The 25,516-nt window shown below is 49.4% G+C and overlaps 1 long non-coding RNA gene and 1 pseudogene across 1 annotated transcript; both read left to right on the top strand.

The window, feature by feature from the left end:
• Window positions 1–7,404: 7,404 nt before the first annotated feature.
• Window positions 7,405–8,855, top strand: LOC139357791 (uncharacterized; annotated as a pseudogene).
• Window positions 8,856–20,666: 11,811 nt separating this feature from the next.
• Window positions 20,667–24,897, top strand: LOC105479802 (uncharacterized). The gene is made up of 3 exons (XR_986081.2): window positions 20,667–20,857; window positions 22,757–22,909; window positions 23,864–24,897. It is a non-coding gene; the product is annotated as an uncharacterized lncRNA (long non-coding RNA).
• Window positions 24,898–25,516: the final 619 nt, after the last annotated feature.

Here is a 25,516-nt window from a genome sequence, read left to right as displayed (position 1 = left end):
AGGAAAGCATCTGTTGCTTGGGGGACTATGGGTGGAGGCCTAGGCCTCTAAGGGATGGACAACTGACACAGAAATGGTCAGAGATAGATTCAAACCCCAGGGATCAATCCGGCCAGTGCCTAATTTTTCATGCTGAAGCCCCAGATGCCCTGAACTGTGTCCTGGTTAGAAGAAAGTCCATCAAGTTCGGGTGTGGTGGCTCACACCTGTGATCCCAGTAGTTTGGGAGGCCGAGGTGGGTGGATCACCTGAGGTGAGGGGTTTGAGACCAGCCTGGCCAACACGGTGAAGCCCCCATCTCTACTAAAAATACAAAAATTATCGGGCGTGGTGGCAGTCACCTGTAATCCCAGCTACCTGGGAGGCTGAGGCAGGAGAACTGCTTGAACCCGGGAGGCAGAGGTTGCAGTGAGCAGAGATAGTGCCACTGTACTCCAGCCTGGGTGACAGAGTGAGACTCCATCTTAAAAAAAACAAAAACCAAAATTAACCAGTCATGATGGCACATGCCTGTAGACTCAGCTACTTGGGAGACTGAGGTGAGAGAACTGCTTGAACCCGGGAGGTGGAGGTTGCAGAGAGCCAAGATCGAGACACTGTACTCCGGCCTGGGCAACAGAGTGAGACTCCATCTAAAAAAAAAAAAGAAAGTCTGTGGTATTTGGAACCCCCGATTTGCATCCTGTGTGACCTCGGGCCTCGGTCTTCTCCCTGGCAACTTGGGTTTTGTCTTCTCTCTTCCTGCATGTGGCCTCTGGTGGCTCCACCCGCAGCAGTGGGTGTGGGGAGTTAGTTGCTATGTGCTGGGAGGCGATAGACTGCAGGGAGCAGAACCAAGGCTTTAGCCAAAGTCAGGGTGTTTCTTGGATCATGAGAAGGAATTTGGAGCCTCCAGGGAAGCTTTGGTCCTGATGGCATCACAAGGCCCCACTGCACCTAAACACAGAGGTGGATAAAATATTCCCCCCACACCCCACTGAACAGCCATCCCTTGCCTGGCCCTGCATCAGCTAAGGTGACAGTGATAGGCAACCCTTATTGGTCACCTCAGTCCTGCTTGGCCCAGTGTGAGAACTTTGTTATCTCCCTTGTCCTTCCCCCTATAACCCACCCCTCCCTGCCTGTCTCACCAGCCTCTCGGCAGCCTCCCCATCCAGCTCCGAATCCCACCATGCTTCTCGGACGTGGCTCCGTCTGGCATCATCAGTTTCCCTGTTTCTCCCAGAGCACACAAACACGCCTCATGGCACCCATCTGTTTTATGCATGCAAGCGCTGCCCGCAAGCACACACACGCGCACACGCACACGCAGACACAAACTGGCTGTGACCACCCCCTGAAGCCCTGCCCTATTTCTCTGCTCCACTTGACTTTCAATGCAAAGATTGAAAGCCCCCTCTGTATTTGGCGGCTGTGCTGTCTTCACCTCCGGCCTCTCCTCCATCCATCCCAGGGGCCTGGGACCCCCCACTCTCAGGTGAGCCTCAGGAACTGCCACCCAGGAGACTTCCCGCCTCCCTGAAACTCCTTTTTCCCTAGGCTTCCTACCACGGGATCCTTTCCCCTTCCTCTTCTCTAGACGGCGGAGGGCCAAGGGCTCCGGGATCTGTTTCCACTCCCTGACTTCTGGAGGCCCAGGTTCCTATAACCAAATGTCAGCTGGGCCTCTCCGCCTGGGTGTTCAACAGGCATCTCAGATGTGACCTGTCAAAAACAGAATTTTGGTCTCCTCCCAACCTGCTCCCAATCTTCTGATCTTAAAGTAACTGGTGTCGAACTCTGCCTTGATCCTCTTTCTTGAACAGTCAGTCAGTCCACCAGCTTGTTCTTTTTTTTTTCTTTCTTTTGAGGCTGAGTCTTGCTCTATCACCAGACTAGAGGGCAGTGGCACGATCTCAGCTCACTGCAACCTCCACCTCCCGGGTTCAAGCAATTCTCGTGCCTCAGCCTCCCAAGTAGCTGGGATTACAAGAGTGCACCACTGCACCTGGCTAATTTTTGTATTTTTAGTAGAGACGGGGATTTTCTCCATGTTTGCCAGACTGGTCTCGAACTCCTGACCTCAAGTGATCCTCCAGCCTCGGCCTCCCAAAGTGCTGGGATTACAGGCTTTAGCCACGGCGCCTGGCCACCACCAGCTTATTCTGACAGCACTCACCTTTCAATGTATCCCCAACTCTGCCATTTTCACCTTCTCCCTGCTGCAGCTGTAGCCCAAGTCCCCATCATCTGTCCTCTAGCTGGTCTCTCTCCCCTTCATACCACAACAGGTCTCTCTGCTTCTGTTCCTGTCCCTTCCAGCCCTTTCAACACATAGAATAATCTCATTAACCCATTTGTGCCTGAGGTTGTAATTTTTTGAATTTTTGCAATCAGACCTTGGTGATGACCTTGAGCAGTAGGATATAAAAAACTCCTACATGCCTAGTGTTCCAATAATGGAACGCTAGGCATAAATGGATAAAATCAAACCCTTTTTTAGGCTGGACAAGATGGCTCACGCCTGTAATCCCAGCACTTTGGGAGGCTGAGGCGGGCAGATCACAAGGTCAGGAGATCAAGACTATCCTGGCTAACACCGTGAAACCCTGTCTCTACTAAAAAATACAAAAAATTAGCCGGGCGTGGTGGCGGGCGCCTGTAGTCCCAGCTACTCAGGAGGCTGAGGCAGGAGAATGGCGTAAACCTGGGAGGCGGAGCTTGCAGTGAGCCAAGATCACGCCACTGCACTCCAGCCTGGGCGACAGAGCGAGACCCTGTCACAAAACAAAACAAAAAACCCTTTTTTAAAAAAACCCATGTTGTTGCTATGGCAGTGAGAATAAACTCTCCTACCCTGGCCTGCAAAGCCCCACCTTCCTCAAGCAACACGTCAGCACCCTGGCCTTCTTCCCTGTGACCACTTCAAGCTCTCCACAATCACAGGGCCTTTGCACGTGCTCCAGGCTCTGCCTAGAAAGCTCTCATCTCCCTCCTTTTCCTGCTTCCCATCATTCAGGTCTCAGCTCAGAGAAATCCTCCTTGACTGCTCTAGCTCAAGTAGTCTTTTTTTTCCCCCTGAGACAATCTCGCTCTGTCACTCAGGCTGGATTGCAGTGGTGTAATCAGAGCTCACTGCAGCCTCAACCTCCTGGCTAATTAAAATTTTGTGTGTGTGTGTGTGTGTAGAGACAGAGGTAGGGGTCTTCCTATGTTGCCCAGGCTGGTCTTGAACTCTTGGGCTCAAGCGATCCTCCTGCCTTGGCCTCCCAAAGTGCTACATTACAGGCTTGAGCCACTGTGCCCAGACCTCAAGTAGACTTATGCCCACTACTTTTTATTTTATGTACTATCTTCAGAGCTGTCAGCCTCTGACATCCTTATGATTTTGCTTTCTGTTTGTTGCCTGTCTTCCCCACTAAAATAAAAGTTCTGCAACGGCAGACTCTTCTTTGTTTCTCCAGCATCCCCAGGGCCCAGACCAGGTCTCATACATAATTGTTACGTGGTAATTATAATCATTGTTACAACTACTGTGCATTGAGTGCTCAGTATGTACCAGAAATGGTTCTGTATTAACTTCACAACCCTCTGTGCCAGGTACTATTGTCTCATTTTACAGATGGGACACGTACTCTACTCATGGTCACAGGTGCACAGTGGCAACACCCACATTTCAAACCCTGTCTGTCCACTGCAGGTTACCTGCTCCCACTCCACCTCTCACAGGTCTTGGGCTGGTCCCCTGGGGAGTGGTAGCTGCCTACTCCCTCCTCGAGGGTTTGGATATGCGGCCCCTCAGCCTTCCCCTGCCTTAGCCCTGGGTCCTTCTCCACCCACCACCCCAGGGGGCTGGCTCTGCAGAGGGGAGGGGCAGCACAGGCAGGAGCTGGAGGCCAGGGCCAAGTCACTTTCCCCACTGGCTGTGTGACCTTCAGTGAGTCTCTTCACCAGTTCTACCCTCTGCTTAGACGGGAGAGAAAGAATTGGGCCCTGTTTGCCTCACAGGTTGTGCTGAGGATTCGATGAAGTAGAGAATGGGGAAGGGCTTGGGACAGGGGAAGGGAGTGAAGGGTCACCTGTTTTCTCTGGAGGCTTTGACCACCCAGGGGCTTGGCCCAGCGGGTCCACTGCATTGCTCTGGAGCCCAGTCTAGGGGCTTCCAGGAGAGCCAGGCAGTGGCACAGGAAGGCTGGGCTTGGGGTAACCTCAGCTATGGTGTCCCAGACCCTCGTGCTGGTGCCAGTTCCCAAGAGAGGCCCATCCTTGCCTCACATTTGAACCCCTTCACTTCAGTTTTCTGTTGCAGCTCTTTGTGTCTTTCGTGGCTCTTATCACAATTGCTAATCATTTTGGTTACTTATTGTGTCTTCCTCACTAGAGTGGAAATCCAAGAGGGCAGAAACTGACAATGTTGTCCTCCAGTGTATCCCCAGAAGCTCACTATCTGTTTGTTGAGTGAATCAGTAATCGCACCTGCAGAGATCTCCAGAACAGGGGCTCTCACTGTCTTAGAAGCCTCTTTTACTGGGCAGACCATGGTTTAGGGAGTTTTTGACAATGTCTGGGACCTCTTGAGTTAGTTCCAACTCAGCTGCAGAAACACCTAGGTTATGTCCACAGTGTCCAAGGGCAAGCGATCCTCCTCCTAGGAAAGCAGCATTTGTTCTTTGTTTGGTGGTGGTGGTGGTCTTGTTTTTTTGTTTTGTTTTGTTTTGAGAGATAGAGTCTCTCTCTGTTGCCCAGGCTGGAGTGCAGTGGTACAATCAGGGCTCACCACAGCCTCCACCTCCCGGGATCAGGTGATCCTCCCACTTCAGCCTCCTAAGTAGCTGGGACTACAGGTACCCGTGACCCCACCTGGCTGATTTTTGTATTTTTTGTAGAGACAGGGTCCCACTATGTTGTACAGGCTGGTCTCCGACTGCTGGGTTCAAATAATCTGCCGCCTTGGTCTCCCAAGGTGCTGGGATTCCAGGCGTGAGCCACTGCGCCCAGCCAACCTTTGTTACTGAGTGTCCACTAAGTCTGAGGAATTTGCTCCTGCAGCTGCAAACGTGACTGAACTTCCTGTGAGCCCCAGCTTGTACCGAGTCCTTTACATGCATTATTTCATATAATTCTCATGCAAAGGCCTCAGGTAATTACACCCATTTTACAGATGGGAAAATTGAGGTTCATAAAGATTACATAACTTGCCAGGGAGAAGAAGGGCTGAGGTGCTGTCCAACATCCCAGCCCACCAGGCTGTTTCCACTCTCCATGCTTCCTCAAAGCAAGTATCTGCCCAAGGGGAGGGTCGCCTGGGTTCTCAGAGCAACCTCTACATTGAAAAGAATGAATCAATAGCATTAAAAAAACCCCAAAAACAAAAAAAACCTAATATAACAGGACCTTTTCCTCCTAGGCCTAAAATTATATTAACTGAACCAAATTTTAAAATAACCAAAAAAAGGAAAAAGTAAAAATTATTCATAATCCCACCTTCCTGAGATAATCACTGTTGGAATGTTTCTTTTTTCTTTTGTGTTAGATACATATATTTTACTAACTTAAAATCACATTGTTCACTAATACCCTGTTTTGTAATAATTACTAACATTTACTGCAACTTTGTGCCAGATACTTTTCTGTAAACATTTTATTGTGAACATTTTCCCACATCACTAAATATTCTTTGAAAACATCACTTATGTATATATTTATTTATTATTCAGAGATGGGGTCTTACTGTGTCACCCAGACAGGACTGCAGCAACATGATCATAGCTCACTGAAGCCTGGAACTCCTAGGGTCAAGTGATCCTCCCATATCTGCCTCCCAAGTAGCTGGGACTACCAGGGTGCCACACGCCTAGCTAATTTTTTTTTTTTTTTTTTTTTTTTTTTTTTTTTTTTTTTAGAGATGGTGTTTCACCATGTTACCTAGGCTGGTCCCAGAAAACACCATTTTTTTTTTGAGTGGGAATCTCACTCTTGTCGCCCAGGGTGGAGTGCAATGCCTCGATCTTGGCTCGCTGCAACCTCCGCCTCCTGGGTTCAAGCGATTCTCCTACCTCAGCCTCCTGAGCAGCTGGGATTACAGGTGCCAGCCACCATACCCAACTATTTTTTGTATTTTTAGTAGAGACGGGGTTTCTCCATGTTGGTCAGGATGGTCTCGAACCCCCGACCTCAAGTGATCCTCTCGCCTTGGCTTCCCAAAGTACTAGGATTACAGGCGTGAGCCACCATGCCCGGCCGAAAACACCATTTTTTAATGACTGCATACTACTCCATCCAGAAATATTCCATGATTTATTTAATCAATTTCCTTATCCTGGACATTTCCAGTATTACCCTTTCCTTGGAAAGTGCTATTATTTTTTTTTTTCTATTTATTATTTATTTGCTTATTTAGAAACGGTCTCTCTCTGTCGCCCAGGCTGGAGTGCACTGGCGCGTTCTCGGCTCACTGCAGTTTCCACCTCCCATGCTCAGGTGATCCTCCCGCCTAAGCCACCTTAGTAGCTGGGACCACAGATGCGGTCACCACGCCCGGGTAATTAAAAAAAATTAAAATATAGGCCGGGCATAGTGGCTCACGCCTGTAATCCCAGCACTTTGGGAGGCAGAGGCGGGCGGATCACTTGAGGTCGGTGGTTCGAGACCATCCTGACCAACATGGAGAAACCCCATCTCTACTAAAAATACAAAATTAGATGGGCATTGTGGCGCATGCCTGTAATCCTAGCTACTCAGGAGGCTGAGGCAGGAGAATCGCTTGAACCTGGGAAGCAGAGGTTGCGGTGAGCCGAGATCGCGCCATTGCACTGCAGCCTGGGCAACAAGACTGAAACTCCGTCGCAAAAAATAAAAAATAAAAATAAATAAAAACAAAAAATATTTTAAGAGATGGAGGTCTCCACAGGCTGGTCTCGAACTCCCGGGCTCACTCCCGGGCTCAAGCCATCCTCCCACCTCGTCCTCCAAAAGTGCTGGGATTACAGGAGGGAGCCACCGCGCCCGCCGGCGCAATTGTTACCGATGCTGCATTGAGTGCGTGTTCCTTCACTCATCGAAATACATTTACATATATTTTTGTAAAAAACAAAAACGACCCCGCCTCGCAGAGTTAGGAGAAAAGCAGCCGGGAGCGGAGGGTGGGAGGGTGCGGCGGGCTGGGGCTCCGCAGCGTAGCTGGGTGCGGGTCCTGAATCGGCGCAGGGGCCTTCCCACGGGGGCCGGGCACCCGGGGCTGGCGGCGGAATGGGCCTGGGGCCCGCAGGTCCCCAGCGTCCTGCCCCAAGGCATGCGCGCGCACCGCCCTGCCCGAGCCGGGCTCCCGGGGCGCGTGGCCGCGGTTTCCTCCCCAGCTACCCGAGGGGGCTTCCGGGGGCACAGGAAGGTCCCGCCCCGTCCGGGCGGGGCCAGCGCACCGACGTGGCGCCCTCCGCAGCTCCGCTCGCCGGGGACGGCCGGGTGACCTGCACACACCCCTGCCTGCAAGCTGCGCGCGGTCGAGCCGGGCCGTTCTGCTGGGCGGCCGGGCCTTATCGTTTTTTAGGATAAATGTCTCGGGCGTATTTCGGGTCGAGGGGCTCGGGTCCTGTATTAGTAAAATTTGCCCCAGGAAGGCTGAGCGCTCTTCTCCGCGCCGAGCCAGAGGGCGACTGCTGGAAGGGCTCACCTTTACCTGGAGTCCCTTGGGTGTCTCTCGGAGTTCTCGGAGGAAGAACTTTCGGATGAAGTCGCGTGTGGTGGTGGGGGTGGGCCTCGGGCGGTCGCCAGGGGCGGGAGTCTAATGATGAGGGGCCTCAGAGGGTTTGGGTGGCAACCTCCGGTAACCTTTGGCGCTAGGAAGTTTTTGTTGGTGGTGGTGTTGTTGAACTACTGTAGTAGGAGCGTAATCAATAAGTAGTAAGAGCATAATCAATGCTGTATATGCTGGTGTTGGTGGTGGTGCTGGGTTGGGATGTATATAGGGTCATCCTGGCCCACAGCCTCCTCCCAGGGTAGACTGAAGCTGCAAGGGCCTTCTATTTGTGCGTTTTTCTCCATGTCAGTCTCCAACACTGAATCTCTAGCTTCACTGAGTCAGAGGGGCCTGGAGGAACCTCCTCTAGGTTTGCAGCCTCAAGGGGCTCTGGTAGGATCCCTCGCTGGAGGTGGAGAAGTGGATATAAGAATAGGAGGGAGGAGTGGCAGCGGCCAGGCAGCCCAGTTTCGCGAAGGCCCTTGGCGCGCCGCGGCCCGCAGGCACCCAGGACGCGCCTTCCCCGCTGCCAGGATGCCCAAGAGGAAGGTCAGCTCCGCCGAAGGGGCCGCCAAGGAAGAGCCCAAGAGGAGATCGGGGCGGTTGTCAGCTAAACCTCCTGCAAAAGTGGAAGCGAGGCCGAAAAAGGCAGCAGCGAAGGATAAATCTTCAGACAAAAAAGTGCAAACAAAAGGGAAAAGGGGAGCAAAGGGAAAACAGGCTTAAGTGGCTAACCAAGAAACTAAAGAAGATTTACCTGCAGAAAACCGGGAAACGAAAACTGAGGAGCGTCCAGCCTCTGATTATGCAGGAGAGAAAGAAGCCAAGTCTGATTAATACCATATACCATGTCTTACCAGTGGTCCATGTCTCCCTTCTTGTACAACCCAGAGGAATATTTTTATCAACTATTTTGTAAATGCAAGTTTTTTAGTAGCTCTAGAAACATTTTTAAGAAGGAGGGAATCCCACCTCATCCCAGTTTTTAAGTGTAAATGCTTTTTTTTTAAGAGGTGAAATCATTTGCTGGTTGCTTATTTTTTGGTACAACCAGAAAATAGTGTGGGATGTTGAATTATGGGAGGCTTTGACTGTCTCGGGTGTCAGCTTAACATTCCATAGATGGGGGGTTAGTTTTTATATCCTAGAATACAAAGCATATTAAATGGCAATATGGAGTCAGTCCTGCATTTAATGTCTTGAACATTTTATTTTACTTCTATTCTCATGTTTTTTAGTGGAATTGTTTCCTAAAGAAAGCCACTCCTCGATCATGGCGCTCCCTGTCGGAATTGTGTGCACTCTGTAACATCTTTGGTTGTGGTAGTCCTGCTTTCCTAACAACTTTGTTACTGTGCTGTGAAAGATTACAGATTTGAATATGTAGTGTACATGCTATTCAGTTGTGAACTGGTGGGCCGTATGTAACAGCTGACCAACATGTGAAGAAACTGGTACTTGATAGCCTCTTAAGGAAAATTTGCTTCCAAATTTTAAGCTGGAAAGTCATTGGAATAACTTTAAAAAAGAATTACAATACATGGCTTTTTAGAATGTCGTTACATATGTTAAGAATTGTGTACAAATTGAAATGTCTGTACTGATCCTCAACCAATGAAATCTCAATTATGAAAAAAAAAATAGGAGGGATTGCACACCCTGCCTTGCTGCTGAGGAGGGGCGTTTCCTTCTCTTCTTGGGTAGGCTTGGCCAAGATCAAGGTCATTTTTGGCTGTGCTGGGGAGGAGGGCAGGCGGTGGGTCACCCCTTTTTGAGTGTGCTCAAGGCGTTAATAGGTCCCCAGAGGAAGCAGTCCTGCTCTGAGCCAGATTCCACCGTTCCCCTCCTGAATCAAGTCGGTGGCCAGCCTGAGTGGGAAGCAGGGTGGGCTGCTGTGTCCAGACAGGGGGTTGGCCTCATTCCCTGCAGTTCTGAGGAGCCAGGGACACCTGTGGACCTGGGCGAAGTTCATTTGGGCTCCTTGCACCCGTTAAGAATGGCGAATGAAGAGAGTCCTGGGCTCACCTGTACTTAACTGGCTCTGTGATTCCCCTCTTAATGGGCCAGTCACTTGACCTCTCTTGAGCTGTGGATTATTCACCTGCAGTGGGTGAACATTGTGGCCTTAACCAACTTTTCAAAGAGTGGCTGTGGGAAGGCACATAAGGCAGTGCTTATAGAAGGCCCTGGTGGGGCCGGGCACAGTGTAATCCACACTTTTGGAGGCCAAGGCACGTGGATCACTTGAGGTCAGGAGTTGGAGACCAGCCTGGCCAGCAGCTCTGCCAGTCTCTGCTAAAAATACAAAAAAAAATTAGCTGGGCATGGTGGTGCACAACTGTAATCCCATTTACTCAGGAGGCTGAGATAGGAGAATTGCTTGAACCTAGGAGGCAGAGGTTGCAGTGAGCCGAGATCATGCCACTGCACCCCAACCTGAGTGAGAGAGTGAGGTTGTGTCTAAAAAAAAAAGAAAGAAGCTGCTGGTCAGCTGAGAGCCTACTCCAGGGCCAATCTGTCCTGTCTCAGGGACTGGCCTCCCTTAGATTCTGACTGCAAGGCCAGAGACTTAGAAATGATTTCTGTCTGTCTCCCTCTGTACATGTTCTTACCTAATTACTCATCACACTTGTCCACTGAATATAAAAAATTAGAAATTAAAGAAAGGCATAAAGAAGAAAATAAGGCCGGGCGCGGTGGCTCAAGCCTGTAATCCCAGCACTTTGGGAGGCCGAGACGGGTGGATCACGAGGTCAGGAGATCGAGACCATCCTGGCTAACCCGGTGAAACCCCGTCTCTACTAAAAAATACAAAAAACTAGCCGGGCACGGTGGCGAGCGCCTGTAGTCCCAGCTACTCGGGAGGCTGAGGCAGGAGAATGGTGTAAACCCGGGAGGCGGAGCTTGCAGTGAGCTGAGATCCGGCCACTGCACTCCAGCCTGGGTGACAGAGCAAGACTCCGCCTCAAAAAAAAAAAAAAAAAAAAAAAAAGAAGAAAATAAAAATATTGAACCACCCAGTGGTTGCATGAGTATTTATCGAAACTCAACTAATATAGGTACAGATTATTGTACACAAAGTATAACTCAATACAGTTTTTATTTTAAAAGTTTATTTTAAAAATCCCACCACTACTGACATTTTAGAATATTTACTTCTCAATTTTTTTTTTTTTTTTTTTTTTTTTGCTGGGGGGACGGAGTCTCCCTCTGTTGCCCAGGCTGGAATGTAGTGGCACGATCTTGGCTCTCTGCAACCTCCTCCTCCCAGGTTGAAGTGATTCTCCTGCCTCAGCCTGCCGAGTAGCTGGGATTACAGGCGCCTGCCACCACACCTGGCTAACTTTTTGTATTTTTAGTAGAGATGGGGGTTTCACCATGTTGGTCAGGCTGGTCTCGAACCCCTGACCTGAGGTGATCTGCCTGCCTCGGCCTCCCAAAATGTTGGGATTACAGGCGTGAGCCACCGTGCCCAGCCTACTTCTCGATTTCTTATATATAGTATACATTATATTATAGATACATGTGTAAACATATGTGTGTATATACATATAAATGTATATGTCTATAAATGTAATATATTTATATAGAAGGTAAATGTATATACAATGTAGATGTATATATACATGTAAATGTAGATGTATGTAAACATACATATGTAAGTCTGTGTATATATACACATATGCATATACACACAAACACATTTAGAATTTGTTTTGTAAATAAAAATGGATCAAGATGTGCCGTTCTTTGTGAGCTGGGGCTTCTGTAGATGTGACTGGCTGGCATCTCCATCTTCAGGAGGACTTACGTACTCCTCACTATGGAGCTGGGCTGGGCCTGTGGGACCTCCAGCCATGCCACAGTGCTTTTTGAACTGGAGTCGCCCGGGGCGGGGAGGCAACCTGTACCACAAAAGCAGCACCCCCTGGACTCAGCCAAGCCTCTCTGGCCAGCCCCTCAGAGGATGCTCTAGGCCTGTAGATGAGCCTGGGAAAGAAGGCAATAAGGAAGCAACTTCGAAGTGAGAACATCCAGAAACAAGTGGATGACCTGGGTGGGAGGAAGGCCTAGTTGGAGGAGGGCAGTGACATGGGTTAGGGTCATGAGCTCTGTCAAGCAGAACACAGAATCCTGTCTGGCTGATAAAAGGGGGCTTGGCAGAGCTTGGGATAGATAGGGAAGGTTAAGAGCTGGGAGGCGGAAGATGTTTGAGGTGGGGTTGATGAGAGGAAAAGGGTCTCAGGAACTGCCATCTGGATTTCTGTAAAGTTGAAAGCCATATGCGAAGGTCTGGCTGCGTAGAATGGGCTATCTACATCCAAAGGGCAGAGAGAGGGGCCCCTCACATGCTGGATGGAGTAGCGGGAGCTGCCTTCATCTCCAGCATGAAATTGGGCTGCTGTCACCATGACAAACTTTCTGATCAGCTTGTCCTCCACCCATTGAACCCTAGCAGGGGAATCATACTGTGTTTGTCATAGTGACATATTATGGAACCAAGTGCTTAACAGAAAGGAAATGGACTCAGAGAGTCCAGAACGATACCTGGATTGTTTGCAGAATTGAACAGACCTTAGGAACTGGAACTAATACTTGATTCTCTCTCCTCTCTTCTCGCACTGTCTCTCTCTCTCTCTCTCTCCTTTCTTGCTCTCGCTTTCTCGTGCTCTCTCCAAGCCTGTGTTGTTTTTGTGTGGCTCTGCTTGGCCTCCTTTGTTAACAGTCTGACTGCAGGTGGGGGAATGTTTCCCCCTGACATCCCTGAATTTACATGCTCCTAGCTTACAGCCTCAGTGGAATTCTCCCCAGAGCCTTCTGTCGACTCCAGAGAAGAATTCTGACTGGTCCTGCTCAATCTGGCACCATCTCATTATTGCATACTCTGATTACCCAGGCTGGAGGGCTATGGCTGAAGGACCAAGGGCAGCCTGTTTCCAGAAAGAAATGGGATGGAAACAGGCTGGTCAGCACTAAAACAATAGCAGCTAGAGGCCATTACACATGGTTTTCAGGATAAAGTAAAAAAAATCGGCTGGGCGCGGTGGCTCACTCCTCTAATCCCAGCATTTTGACAGGCTGAGGCGGGCGGATCACGAGGTCAAGAGATCGAGACCATCCTGGCCAACATGGTGAAACCCCGTCTCTACTAAAAATACAAAAATTAGCTGGGCGTGGTGGCACGCACCTGTAGTCCCAGCTACTTGGGAGGCTGAGGCAGAAGAATCGCTTGAACCCGGGAGGCAGAAGTTGAAGTGAGCTGAGATCACGTCACTGCACTCCAGCCTGGCAACAGAGTGAGATTCTGTCTTTAAAAAAAAAAAAATCAAGATAACAGAGGCCCTCCATCAAAAAGCATGCCATCTAGTTAGGGAGATGAGCTTGGAACAACAGAGAGCAACAAACAGAAAGTGGTACTGGCTGGCCGTCCTCAGACCACTTTGAGACTACTCAGCTCTTGAAAAAATTAGAGTACAAACATTGATATCTCTACTCTGTAACTAACTCACATTTTTTAAGCCACAGCAGCTGGAGGAATCAACCCTAGGAAGATGGATCCTAACTATGGTAGGAGTGCAGTGTGGCAAAGCAGAAAACGCAGACAGATCAGAGTTCAAATCCTAGCTCTCTACCGGCTGTGATAATTGACTCAACCTTTTTAAAGACTCAGCAAATAAAATGCACACAATTAGTAGCCTCCTTCCTAGGCTGTTGTGAGGATTAAGATATGCATATTAGGTGTTCAACAGAGGATATAAACGAGTACTCAAGAAATGAGATGTGGCCAGGTGCGGTGGCTCACCCCTGTAATCCCAGCACTTTGGGAGGCCCAAGCAAGTGGATCAGTTGAGCTCAGGAGTTTGAGATCAGCCTAGGCTACATGGCGAAACCCCGTCTCTACAAAAAATACAAAAATTAGCTGGGTGTTGTGGCTTGCACCTGTGGTCCCAAGCTACTTGGGAGGCTGAGGTGGGAGGATCACTTGAGCCTGGGAGGTCAAGGCTGCAGCGAGCCAAGATTGTGTCACTGCACTCCAGCCTGGGAGACAGAGTGAAACTCTGTCTCAAAAAAATAAACAAGATGCAACCTTATGGTACAGTATTAAGACCTATTACTAACAATGACCCTTGCTGCTGTGGGCAGAAAGCCACCCAGGTGCCGAAGCAAGAGACTGAAGGCACACACTGTTCCAATATAATGAAATAGTTAGAATAAGAAAAGTTATACTAGAAATGGGATATAGAGATGATTATATATGGATATTATCAATCATTAGTTTTAGTATTAATCTCTGCTTTACTATTACAACTGAGGAATAACCAGCTAGTAGAGAGTCAGGAGCTGAAGGAACATTGTAAAAAGTGACCAGAAGATAAGGGTGTGAGCCCTCTGTCTGGCCGGGTACGGCGGCTCATGCCTGTAATCCCAGCACTTTGGGAGGCCGAGGTGGGCAGATCATGAGGTCAGGAGATCCAGACCATCCTAGCTAACACGATGAAACCCTGTCTCTACTAAAAATACAAAAAATTAGCCAGACTTGGTGGCGGGCGCCTGTAGTCCCAGCTACTCAGGAGGCTGAGGCAGGAGAATGGCGTGAACCCAGGAGGCAGAGCTTGCAGTGAGCCAAGATCATGCCACTGCACTCCAGCCTGGGCGACAGAGCGAGACTCCGTCTCGGAAAAAAAAAAAAAAAAAGAGTGTGAGCCTTCTGTCATGCCTGGATAAGGGCTGCTTGAGGACACCTTGGTCTAGCGGTAGTGCCAGTGCCTGGGAAGGTACCCGTTACTTAGCGGACCATAAAAGGGAGTTTCCCTTTCCTTGGGGGAGTTAGAGAACACTCTGCTCCACCAGCCTCTTGTGGGAGGTCAGACATCAGCCAGGCCTACCCAACAGACATCCAGAGGCTTAAACGTCTCCTTGTGGTGCTGTGCTTCAGTGGTCACACTCCTTGTTCACTTTCATGTTCTGCCTATACACCTGGTTCCCCACTTAAGTCCTTAGAAGATAGCAGTAGCAGAAATAGTGAAAGTATTAAAGTCTTTGATCTCTGATAAGTGTGTAGAAAAAACGCTGACGCACGATGTCCTCCCTCTCTGCTTCAGCTACCACAAAGGGAAGGGCCCCCTGTCCGGTGGACACGTGACTTGCTTGACCTTATCAATCACTTGAGATGACTCACTCTCCTTACCCTGCCCCCTTGCCTTGTATACAATAAATAGCAGTGCGCCCAGACATACGGGGGCACTACCAGAGTTCACGCATTGGTGGTAGTGGCCCCCGAGCCCAGCTGTCTTTCATACTCTCTCTTAGTCTCCTGTCTTATTTTTCTACAATCTCTCACCTTCGCACATGAAGAGAAAACCCACAAGGCCCTGTAGGGCTGGACCCTACATGCTGTCACAGTGAAACTGTTGGAATCCCAGCCCCAGCTCCCTCCCTCTTTTCTGAGTGATCCTTGCTTCCCAGATGTTACCCCAGATGCCTTTCCTGGGCAGAAGTAAGGAATCCAGCGCTAAAAGGCAGATGGGCAGGATATTTTGAGGACCTACTTTGGGCTGGATCCCTGGCAGTTGGTTTGGCTGCAAGGCCCAGAAGCCCATTAACGCTGCTGAAGTCAAGGGGGACTTAGAATAACGATCACAGCATTTCATGGAATTCAGTTGTAGGAGGCAGGATGGGCATCAGCATCAACATGGTTTCCCAGGTGGCGGCTCTCTCTGTCCATCCTTCCGTCGGGGACTGTGTATGCTCTGCCTTTGCCCTTCTGTTGATCGGGTTCCTTCCCTTGCTCTCAGTCACTGATTTCCACCTGGCACCCTCATGACTGACCCCAAAGGTCTCATGTCCCAGCCTTTATAACATAACAATCTTTATACTGGCACCGACTGACTCTGTCTCTGACGCCACACCGAGTTTCTTGGACAGAAACTGTGGTTGCCTGGCTTTGATCAGGGTCACTTGAGTTCAATGAGCTGTGGCTCATTTATGGTAGAAGTGCATTGTGGCACTGCAGCCTCGACCTCCCAGGCTCAAGTGATCCTCCCACCTCAGCCTCCCAAGCAGCTGGGACCACAGGCATGCGCCACCACGCCTGGCTAATTTTTGTATTTTTTTGTAGAGACAGGGATTCACCACATTGCCCAGGCTGGTCTCGAACTCCTGACCATCTAGTGACAAGGGATGGCTTCTTTCTTTGACAAGGGAACCCTTCTAGCGGTGGGAGGTGCATTCCTTGAAGGAGAAGCCAGAGAACAGGTATCCCAGGCTATCTCCTCTGCTGCCTGTTCAAATCTATGCTAGGTTGGTGGGCTGCCTTGTGTTCTAGCTTGGCTGATAACATCTGGAGAAGAAATATTTGGTGATGTGTGAACACTTTGAAATTGAAATTTTGGTGTTAGTTTCCTAGGGCTGCTATAACAAAGTACCAGAAACCAGGTGGCTTAAAACCTAGAAACTTATTGTCCCATAGTTCTGGAGGCTTAGAAGTCCAAAATCAAGGTCACGGCCACTTTCCCTCTGCGTCTGCGTCCTCATATGGTGTTCTCCTCTTTATTTGTATCCACATTTCCCTCTGTTATTATTTATTTATTTATTTATTTTTGGAGACACGTTCCCGCTCTGTTGCCCAGGCTGATGTGCAGTGGTGCAATCACGGCTCACTGCAGCCTCCATCTCCCAGGCTCCTCCCCCATCAGCCTCCCAATAGCTGGGACTACAGAAGTGAGCCACTATGCTTGGCCCATTTCCCTCTTATATAGATATCAGTTCTATCGGATTACGGCCCACCCCAGTGACTTCACCTTAACCTGATTACATCTGCAAAGACCCTCTTTCCAAATAAGGTCACATTCACAGCTACAGGACTTCAATTTATATCTTAGGGAAATACAGTTCAACCCGGTTGTAAGTGTCTATGCTGGGTATGGTGGTGTGTACGTATAGTCCAGCTATGTAGAAGGCCAAGGCTGGAGGATCGCTTGAACCCAGGAGTTTGAGACCAGCCTGGGCAACATAGTGAGACCCTCATCTCAAAAAAAGAAAGACTAAAATGTCCATAAATAAAACGCAGTGGAAATACAGCCATGCTCATTCTATGGATAGCTGTGACAGAGACTATACAGAAAGCTTAATATATTTACTATCTAGGCCTTTACAGAAAAAGTGTGCCATTCCCTGCCTTAAAGGATGGGGTGGGAGTTCACAGGACAGAGAAGGCCAAGGGCGTCCTAGGCTGACAGGACAGCAAGGGCAACCACAGCGAAAGGTCAGCGGTGCAGCTGGTGGACGGTGGTTCTGGAGCTCTGGAAAACAAGGCATCTCCTGAGTTTGAGTTAAAATAGAAAGCATCTTAGGCCAGGCGCGGTGGGTCAAGCCTGTAATCCCAGCACTTTGGGAGGCCGAGACGGGTAGATCACAAGGTCAGGAGATCGAGACCATCCTGGCTAACACGGTGAAACCCCATCTCTACTAAGAAATACAAAAAACTAGCCGGGTGAAGTGGCGGGCGCCTGTAGTCCCAGCTACTCGGGAGGCTGAGGCAGGAGAATGGGGCCGGGAGGCAGAGCTTGCAGTGAGCTGAGATCCGGCCACTGCACTCTAGCCTGGGCGACAGAGCGAGACTCTGTCTCAAAAAAAAAAAAAAAAAAAAGAAAGCATCTTGAGTTGAACACCCTCAGAATCATGACTTCAGCTTTTCTCCTTGGTGGAGAGGACAGTGTGGGAACTGGAACCCTTTCACAGAAGCAGCCCAGGGCATTATCTGGAAAGAGAAGAGGCCTGGGAGGAGCCCAGGATGTCTGTGGAGTGACCTCAGCCGGTCCACTGGAGAGAAACCCAAGTCAGGCTGGCTGTTTTTCTCTGGGAGAGCCAAGGGAGCACCAGGGGCACTGCGTTGTTTGCTCCTTTCCTGTCTGATTGCATTTTCTCCGGCTGCCCCAGGGGACCTGTTTCTGAGCCTGATGGTCCACTTCCAGAGACCAGGCCTCCTGCAGCGGGAAATGTTTGGGAAGCCCCTTGTGATGCCTCCTGCCTGTCTGGTGGAGAGACTTCCCTTTTTGGTAGTAGCTGGCCTGTGAGTGGTGAGACCACAAAAGATCAAGGGACTCCCCGGAGGGCTCCCTTTTCCAGTGTGTTTGTCAGTTGGCTGTGCTCAGGGAGGCCTGGAGGACATTACCTGAGTTTGGCAAAAATGACCTCATAGTAACCTTGCTAGGTAGATACGGCAGGGGAAATTATCCCTGCTTGACTGTTGAGAAACTGCAGTTCAAAGAATGTTCGCTGATTTGCGTAAGATGGTATGGCTAGTCCTGCCGAGGCTAGGCTGCATCTCTGCCTTCTGCCATCCTGGCCCACCATTTCCTCCTTTCTTCCACCTGCCTCTTCTAGCTCAACCTTTCCCCCACTTTTTTTTTTTTTTTTTTTTTTTTTATGTTTGAGGCAGAGTCTCACTCTGTTGCCCAGGCTGGAGTGCAGTGTCATGATCACAGTTCACTGCAGCATTGACCTCCAGGGCTCAAGCAATCCTCCCACCTCAGCCTCCTGAGTAACTGGGAACACAGACGCACGCCACTACACCCAGCTAAGTTTTGTATTTTTTGTAGAGACAGTGGTCTCACCATATTGCCCAGGCTGGTCTCAAACTCTGGGACTCAAGTGATCCTCCCACCTTGGCCTCCCAAAATGTTGGGATTACAGGCGTAAGCCACCACACTCAGCCCATTTCCCCTCTTTTTTTTTTTTTTTGAGATGGAGTCTAGCTCTGTTGCCCAGGCTGGAGTGCAATGACGTGATCTTGGCTCACTGCAACCTCTGCCTCCTGGGTTCAAGTGATTCTCCTACTTCAGCCTCCTGAGTAGCTGGGATTACAGGTGTGCACCACTATGCCCGGAGAATTTTTGTATATTTTTAGTACAGATGGGGTTTCACCATGTTGGTTGGGCTGGTCTCAAATTCCTGTCTTGGCCTCCCAAAGTTTGGGATTACAGGCATGAGCTTCACCTCTTTTAATTTATAAGATGACATAGCAGCATTAAAGATAAACATTTAAACAAAAATCTCTCGGCCGGGCATGGTGGCTCACACCTGTAATCCCAGCACTTTGGGAGGCCGAGGCGGGTAGATCACGAGGTCAGGAGATCGAGACCATCCTAGCTAACATGGTGAAACCCCATCTCTACTAAAAAAAATACAAAAAATTAGCTGGGCGTGGTGGTGGGCACCTATAATTCCAGCTGCTTGGGAGGCTGAGGCAGGAGAATGGCGTGAACCTGGGAGGCGGAGCTTGCAGTAAGCTGAGACTGCACCACTGCACTCCAACCTGGGTGACAGAGCAAGACTCTGTCTCAAAAAAAAAGAAAAGAAAAGAAAGAAAAGAAAATCTCTCAAATATCACCGTTTATATAACACATTTCTATATATGCACATGTGTGCTTTTAAAAACAGCTCTAGGCTGGGAGTGGTGGCTCACCCCTGTAATCCCAGCACTTTGGGAGGCTGAGGCGGGTGGATCACCTGAGGTCAGGAGTTTGAGACCAGCCTGGCCAACATGGTTAAACCCTGTCTCTACTAAAAATACAACATTAGCCAGATGTGGTGGCACTCACCTATAATCCCAGCTACTTGGGAGGCTGAGGCAGGAGAATCGCTTGAACCTGGGAGGTGGGAGTTACAGTGAGCCGAGATCGAGATAGCGCCATTGCACTCCAGCCTGGGCAACAAGAGTAAAACTCTGTCTCAAAAAAAAAAAAAAAAAAAAAGAAAAGAAAAGAAAAGAAAAAAAAACCCAGCTGTAGTAAAATTGTAATTTATAATTGTGGTAACATTGTATAGCACAAAACACACAAGTATAAGTAACATTTGGGAAATCTGCATTAGATCAGCAGGTTACATCCCTGTCAACATGCTGGTTGTGATATTGTACTATAGTTCTGCAAGATGTTACTATTGGGGAAAACTGGGTAGAGGTGGGATCTCTGTATCATTTCTTTTTTTTTTTTTTTTTTTTTTTTTGAGATGGAGTCTGGCTCTGTCACCAAGCTGGAATGCAGTGGTGCGATCTCGGCTCACTGTAACCTCCACCTCCCAGGTTCAAGCGATTCTCCTGCCTCAGCATCCCAAGTAGCTGGGACTACAGGCACATGCCACCATGCCTGGCTAATTTTTGTATTTTTAGTAGAGATGGAGTTTCACCGTGTTGGCCAGGATGTTCTCAATCTCTTGACCTTATGATCTGCCCGCCTCAGACTCCCAAAGTGTTGGGATTACAGGCGTGAGCCACCATGCCTGGCCTATGCTTTCTTATAACTGCATGTGAATCTGCAAGTATCTATATAACATTTTCGATTAAAAGAAAAAGCAATTCTGAAGGAGTTGAGATCCATAAGAATGTACCATTTCATGTTAAACCATTTTTCATTAAGATTGCATTATAAACATTTCCCCGTGTTTCTACAGACCTTGCAATAATCACTTACTGGCTACGCGGCATTCCATCTAGTGGGTATAAAACCTTTCCCTTAACCATTCCCCCTTGCTAGGTGAGGTTGTTTTCAATTTTTAGCTCCTGCTAATAATGCCATGATGAACATGATTATGCCTAGGGCACGTTTATTCTTTTGAATTATTTTATTAGGATACATTCCCAGGGAGTGGGATGCCTGGGTATAAGGTTCTGGACCTTTATGACTGTATTAGGTATTATTAATTTAATATTATGTCTTTATTATTGCCCTTTCTAAGGTACAGATCGGCTTTTCCCCAAGTGAGCAAAAGTTCTCTGGCGCGCCTTTCAGCATTCAGATTTGTGGGGGAGAACCAAGGCCCCCCACCTGTTGCCTCCTGCACAGTGTCCGGCCAGAGATTTGAGTGGCAGAATGGCAGCGGCAGTAGAGTGCAGCTAGAGGAGCAGTCACGGGCGTTACCCTCCCACGGGGCCCGGGCGGGCGTCCGGGGACCTCCTGGGACTCGGTGGCGCGGACGACCTTCTCGCCAGAGAGACAGAGCAGCAGCGACCCTGAGGGGCCCTTCTGGGCCATGAGGGCGCGAGGCTTTCTTGAAAACAGAGCAGCCTCTGCTTACCCTGCAGGCGCTCTGGAGCTGCAGGAGGCCGTTTCCAGAAAGCACCGGATTCGGCCTAAAGCAGTGGTGAGACCGCTGCGTCCCTCTGGCTCCCGGTGGGGAGGCCCTGGGTCCCGGGCCCCAAGGCTCGCGGGCGATCGCCGCCTGGGAGGCGCCGCTGGGGAAGCCCGAGGCCCGGGCGTCCCCAGAGCCGTCAGCGGCTCTGCGTCCCAGTCCCGGGCGAGCGCCGTGCAGAGGGCCGGGGACCCAGCGCCTGGGTGGGGAAGCGCGGCCTCGCCATCTTGCTGGGCCGCGGGCGCTCGGCGCAGGCGTGGGCGCCTGTGCAGTGTTCACCTCTTTTGGATTTTATTCTCATGTTTCATTTAATTTAACTCATTTAAAAATTTTTTCTTTTACTTTTTCTTTCATTTTAGTTTTGTTTTAAATTTTATTAATTTATTTCATTAAATTTAAATTTTGTTAATTTAATTTTAATTTTAGGGTTGGTTTTTTTTTTTTTTTTTTTTTTTTTCCCCCAGTTTGGATTGCCAGATTAAATGCAGGACGTCCAGTTAAATTCAAATTTCAGATAAGCAACAGATACATTTTTAGTATAAATCTATCCTGTTTAGGATGTCCTACTTAGTATCAGAATGTCACCAGCGTTTTGTCCTGGTTTTTTGTTTGTTTTTTGAGACAAGGCCTTGTTTTGTTGCCCAGGCTGGGGTGCAGTGGCAAAATCATAGTTTACTGCAGCCTCCAACTCCTGGACTCAAGGGATCCTCCTGCCTCAGCCTCCAGAATAGATGTATACCACTACACTCATCTAGTCTTTGTATTTTTTTGTAGAGATGGGGTCTCACTATGTTGCCCAAGCTAGTCTCAAACTCCTGGGCTCAAGTGATTCTCCTGCCTTGGTCTCCCAAATTGCTGGGATTCCAGGCATGAGCCACCACTCCTGGCCTGGCCTGTATTTTTATTTGCTAAATCTGGCAACCCAATTTGTGGTAGAACCCCTTCTTTGGAGGACATCTGACTCAGAACCCTAATACCTACCCAATGACAGTGGGTGGTCTGTGTGAACTGGGGCCAGGACCAGGGGGTGCAGGAATGTGAGTGTCACCCAGTGTCTCCTAGATTGGCCTGAGGAACCCCCTGAGCAGAACTGACCAACTGAAGCTCTCTTAAGCGGCTGAACTCCCCGAGGGCAAGTCAGCAATAGCCTCACCAGATAGGCTCTGTACATTGGATTATTCCAGCCATGGCTGGCTCCTGTCCTCTCAAAAGTCCCTCACAGGCTGTGCGCAGTGGCTCATGCCTGTAATTCCAACACTTTGAGAGGCCTCACTTGAGACCAGGAGTTCAAGACCAGCCTGTCCAACATGGTGAAACCCCGTCTCCACTAAAAATACAAAAAAGTAGCCAGGCATGGTGGCACACGCCTTTAATCCCAGCTACTTGGGAGGCTGAGGCACAAGAATGGCTTGAACCTGGGAGGTGGAGCTTGCAGTGAACCAAGATCGGGCCACTGCACTCCAGCCTGGGTGACAGAGCGAGACTCTGTCTCAAAAAAAAAAAAAAAAAAAAAAAAAATCCCTCAGGCCTATATCCTGTGAGCAACAAGCTCTGAAGGAGGGGCCCAGGTCTGCCACTATGGGATGTGGGCAAGTCACTGGCCTCAGTTTCTCCATCTGTGAAATGGGGCTGTTGTTTGGACTACTGGAGATAAGCTATGTGAAAGTGCCTGGTGAACCTGGAAACCCAGAAACTCTAAAGCATGCTTTTTCTTGTCAGCTTTACTGAGGCATAATTCACAAACAGTGACATTCTCCAATTTTAAATATGCAACTCAATGCATTTTGACTGATGTTTACAGTTGTATGACCACCACAATTGCATATATATATATATACACACACACACATATATATGTATATATGTATTTGAGGTCAACAAACATGTGCTGAGCATCTGCTATATCCTAAGCTCTAGGGTGTGCCAGGTACCCAGCTCACAGAGTTGAAGGCCACAGCCCTTCTTTGAGGAATTCCGGGTCTGGTGGAGAAGCGGACCACGTGTACTTGACCACCACACACCTATGTGAGCAGCAGCTCAGGAAGGAACACGGGGGCCAGCGAGGTATGAGGCCACTCTTCTGGCTCTAACGCCCTAAGCATTTAGTCTGGCCACCTCTAACACAGCCACATCAAGCCCTCAGTCCCACCCTTACTGGGTCCAGAATACCTGTGCAAAGCCACATCCTTTTTCCTCTTTTATCTGGCAGAGGCTCATTCCTCTCCATGTTTCAACGCCCAACCCAGATGTTGCCTCCTCTGAGAAGCCACACTGATTTTCCTGGTGATTCTGGGACAGATTTGTGGCTCCTGCTCATTGGGCCTGCAGGTGCTGAGGGCTGGAGGGAGGCAGAGTCTTAAAAAGGGGGCACCCAGTGGGAAGGGCCATGGGATGGGTCAGGGGAGGATCATGTCCTGTAACAGGAGATGCGAACGGCAGGGCGGGATGTGGAGGTTCAGGGCCAGCCCAGGAGGCTGGGGGCCAGGGCTCAGGGTGCAGGTGGGGGTCCGAGCAGCCTTCCTTCTGGGCCCGTCTGCCCAGCCAGGAGAATCTGTCGGTACCTGGAGAGAACCAGGGCAGGGGGAGGGTGAAGGTGTGCACAGCGGGTGGTGCGACCGACGGGAAGGGGCCCCGCCTGCAGATCTTCCCCATCTCGCGTGAACCAAGGAGTTATAGTTAGAAGGCACCCATTCAAGTCCTCATTCAGCAAGTGCCACGCAGGCTCCTGGCTACTTCCCTGTGCCCAGGAGGGTGGGTAGTGGCGGGTGGTGGGCAGAGTTGGCCCAAACTCTGCTGTCATCTCTGAGGCTTTTCCAGACTCTGGCTCTGTGCCTTGTGCTACGTTAGCCCATGGGAGCCTGGATTCTGAGACTGAGGTCTTATGGGATGTCATTTGTCCTGGGGCAGAAAGATGGGATGGGAGAGTGGCCGTGGAAACAGAGAATAGTTCTGTTCTCACTATCCCTCCTGTCAGTTTTGCCTTTTAAGTAAATCTGGAATCCATTTGTTTCTTTTCAGCTAGCAGTGCCACCATTCCAGCGGCACCATGTTGTACCTGGATGGCCACGGATCTCCCCATAACTCACTTATGCCCTTGTGGTCAGTTCAGGCCACTGCAGTCTGCGTGATCTGAAAGCAGTAGTAGCAGCAGCAGCAGCAGCAGTAGCAGCAGCAGCGGCGGCGGCGACTTTTGGTACTATTTCAAAAAGTAGGTGGGGTGTGGTGGCTCAGGTCTGTAATCCCAGCACTTTGGGAGGCCAAGGCAGGAGGATCGCTTGAGCTCAGGAGCCTGAGACCAGCCTGGGCAACATAGCGAGACTTTATCTCTACTGAAAAACAACAACAACAACAATTAGCCAGGTGTGGTGACACGGGCCTGTAGTCGCAGCTACTCAGGAGGCTGAGGTGGGAGGATTGCTTGAGCCTGGGAGATTCAGGCTGTAGCGAGCTATAATCGCACCATGGCACTCCCACTTGGGCAACAGAGTAAGACCCTGTCTCAAAAAGCAAGCAAACAAACAATGATTAAAAGCAAAACAAAACAAAACAAAAAACCCTCAAAAGCAATACCTTCTTTTTTGGAGACAGAGTCTTACTCTGCCATTCAGGCTGGAGTGCAGTGGTGCAGTCTTGGCTCATTGCCACCTCCGACTCCCAGGTTCAAGTGATTCTCCTGCCTCAGCTTCCCGAGTAGCTGGGATTACAGGTGCGCATCACTGCACCCAGCTAATTTTTGTATTTTTAGCAGAGACGGGGTTTCGCCATGTTGGCTGGGTTGGTCTTGAACTCCTAACCTCAGGTGATCCACCTGCCTCAGCCTCTCAAAGTTCTGGGATTACAGGCATGAGCCACGCACCTCGCCTCAAAAGCAATACCTTCTTATGGCAATAACTCAAATACTAAAATAGGATTTTAGGTAAAAGTCAAAGACAGATCCCCTTTTCCCTCACCCCCAACCTCCAGCCTGCTTCTCAGAGCAGCTTGTTCATTCTGTAACACTTCTGATTTTTTTCAAAGTCTGTCAGTGATTTTCTACGTGTGTGTATATGTAATTGCGTGTATATCGTTCTATAGGTGCGTATGTATGTAACCTTAAAAATCAAATGATCCGGACTTCGGCACTGTGTCTTTTTCATTTGAAAGTGCCTGCTGGGGCTCTGTTCACATCAACATGCCTGAGGATTGCCGTCCTTGTTTCTCAGCGTTTTGCTCTTACAGATAATGCTGCAGTGAAATCAATCCTTAGACGTGGAATTGCAGGCTTCCAGGGATGCGCACTTAAAATGTTGATAGCTAGTGCAAATTGCCTTTCACAATGGCTCTACTGATTTCCATTTGCATAAATAATCCAATCTTTCTCCTCACTCTTAAAAACGCTTCCCCATCTGATAGGTGAAAAATGGCATCTTACCTTCATTTGTCTTTTAAAAATTATGAGGCCAAGCGCAGTGGCTCATGCCTGTAATCCCAGCACTTTGGGAGGCCGAGGCGGGAGAATCACTTGAGGTCAAGAGTTCGAGACCAGCCTGGCCAACATGATGAAACACGGTCTCTGCTAAAAATTCCAAAAAAGAAAAGAAAATTAGCCGGGCATGGTGGTGGGCACCTGTAGTCCCAGCTACTCAGGAGGCTGAGGCAGGAGAATCACTTGAACCCAGGAGGCAGAGGTTG

The sequence above is a fragment of the Macaca nemestrina genome, chromosome 13 (genome assembly GCF_043159975.1).
Source record: "Macaca nemestrina isolate mMacNem1 chromosome 13, mMacNem.hap1, whole genome shotgun sequence".
In the NCBI taxonomy this organism is placed as follows: domain Eukaryota; kingdom Metazoa; phylum Chordata; class Mammalia; order Primates; family Cercopithecidae; genus Macaca; species Macaca nemestrina.
Note: the sequence above shows the minus strand (reverse complement) of the source record. Positions and strands in the feature narration are given on the sequence as shown.